Source organism: Austrofundulus limnaeus, unplaced genomic scaffold, assembly GCF_001266775.1.
Source record: "Austrofundulus limnaeus strain Quisiro unplaced genomic scaffold, Austrofundulus_limnaeus-1.0 Scaffold18, whole genome shotgun sequence".
NCBI classification, from domain to species: Eukaryota; Metazoa; Chordata; class Actinopteri; order Cyprinodontiformes; family Rivulidae; genus Austrofundulus; species Austrofundulus limnaeus.
In genome coordinates this window covers 2290456-2292782 of record NW_013952420.1, presented here as the reverse complement: position 1 = coordinate 2292782, position 2327 = coordinate 2290456, and the positions used below count along the sequence as shown (strand labels likewise).

Below are 2327 nucleotides of genomic sequence, written 5' to 3'. Positions count from 1 at the left end.
AGATACAAGATTTTTTCTTCGTTCTGCTGCCTTTCATTTTATTTTGTGATATGTTTTGTATTTTTTGTAATGTAAACTTTTTTTTTGTTTTAAATGAAATGAATAAATGAATAAATCAAATCAAATCAGGCATGTTAGAAGAGAAAAACGATTAAAATTTGTTAGACGCTTGTACTGTATCTTCGCCTGTTTTGAGGGATTCAATCATACCTGGCAACCCGAGCAGCAGGAGAATCCCCCGTTCTGAGCGCTGTGTGCTCACAGAAGGGTTTAAGGAGGAAAAAACACGGGGTTTCGCGCTCGTGACCGCACCGGGTCTTTTGCCCGGGTTCAAAACGCTCCGTTCGTGTAAGTCTCAACACTTGTCAGTCATTATTCACCGAGTTTATCACAACGTTGTAGTTTTGTTAAGTTGGCTAGCTGCGCTGTTAGCCGCCTAGCTCCTCCGCTAAGCGCGCACACTGACGTGAGTGGACGCAGATGCGTCATGATGTTTGTTGTTTTTGAATCCAGCACAGACTCGTTTGTGTTTTGCCATTAACAGTAAGCAGTGGCAAGAAACGGAGCGGGTTTGCGGCTGAAGTGATATTAAGGTCAGTGAGTGGCGAAATGTCGTTGTGTAGCAGAAATGTAACTGAGTGAATACTGTTCGTTAGGATAACGTGACGCCGCCGTCGCTTTGAGCTAGCGAAAAAATGGTAAACACCACGACGTGATGGGGAAAAAAGGCCTGCTAAGGGAGTTCAGTAACAGAAGTGGCACTTTTCCAGGCAAGCGGTGTCATTCCCCTGTTAATTAACATGGCTGTGTGGTTAGTTGCGGTTATGAGGGAGGAGTGGTGGTAACTAAAGACAGATGTGTTGTTTTAGCAAAGCATCTGGACAGTATCCACATCAGTGTTCTGTTGATCAAATTACACATATTTAATAACATCATGTGTTTACAGGTGGGACACTGACTCAGTTTGATGTTGATCTCAACTTGCTCCTCATAAACATTTATTGTAAAACGCAAAGAGATATTCTGTGTCAGGCAATTGTGTCAAAAATACATATTGATCTAAAGATGTTCTGCTTATTTCCACCTCATCAGGTAATAAATAAGAGCTTGATTGTTTAAAGCCATCATTTGAAGATAAATGTGCATCTGCTTGTATGTGCATGGAGGGTTAGTGAATCCTGTTCTTGTAAAGAGTTACTTTGAGTTGGATAATTAACCCAGAAACGGATCAACATAATGAAAATCAGATTAATGTGTCACAGATTTGAGCCTTTGCGGCATCTGTGGACAAAGAAGTTAATCACTTGTTTAAGCCTGGTATTTGAAAATAAATAAAAATAAAATAAAATTTAGGAGAACGTTTTTATGCTTTAGTGTACAAAACTAAAATGTAACCAAATAACTGCAGAAATGTGATCCATTATTAATCTCAAGACAAAAACACTTATTTCTTTTTCTTGATTTTATTTATAGACGATTATCGTGAAACATACCTCGGATGTTTTCTCTAAATTCCACCACGCTGACATCTCCCACCACCAGGGACAAAAATACACTGGATAGTGTTTATATGAACATTCCTGGCAGCCACAGGTCCTTCCCATGCTCTCGTTTTAATCTGTCAGGACATATTTGTTTGCCTTTCCTGCCAACACTCAACCAGCTGAATAAAAAGGATCAGATCAGCAGGAAATTAACGACATCATTCCTTTTAGGAATGCACGTCTCAGTATATGATTAATAAAAGATAGATATAGGCATTTTGGTCATATTTTGTAAATGATGTTATGCATGATCTCATACTGTGAGATTTCACAAGATGTGAACTGGGTGGAGTAGTTGTTCTAGCTCAGAGTTTCTGTTGTAATTTAGCCCAGTGTTTATAAATGTTCCTGTTATATGTCTTTGTGTCTGTGAAGTTCGATTAGACATGGTGGCCATCTGGGTTGGATCCAAATAATAATGAGTTGTTAATGTTTATTTATTGATAACTCTCTGAGAGTTTGCTTAAAACCTGTCAAATCTATCATCTTGAGTTGTGTGGACTCAGAGGGATTCAGTGTGTACCCAACATACAGTTAAATATCACAAGCGTGAGCTCCACCTTTCCACTGTCATCTGTGGACGGGTGGAGCAGCAAAGATGGCGCCCAAGCTGACAAAGCAACTATTTGATTAAGTGCAAGCTCAACTAGATTTGTGCCACAAATTATTTGTAACATTTTTTTTACAATAAATTAATATGATTGATAATTATGTTAATAACTAGATTATGAATAGGGAAAATATATACATAATGATATAAACGAGATTCAGTCAGTCAATAAC

The 2327-nt window shown here is 38.3% G+C and overlaps 1 protein-coding gene across 2 annotated transcripts in view; it reads left to right on the top strand.

Moving 5' to 3' along the window:
- Nucleotides 1–224: 224 nt before the first annotated feature.
- Nucleotides 225–2327, top strand: part of LOC106514231 (ankyrin repeat and IBR domain-containing protein 1) — a 56539-nt gene continuing 54436 nt past the window's right edge. The window contains exon 1 of one of the 2 annotated variants that reach the window (XM_014003389.1): nucleotides 225–348. The gene's annotated coding sequence lies outside the window, so the exon portion shown is untranslated. Of the gene's footprint in view, nucleotides 349–460; nucleotides 594–2327 lie in introns of those variants that run through there. The other variant, XM_014003390.1, reaches the window with a different exon arrangement.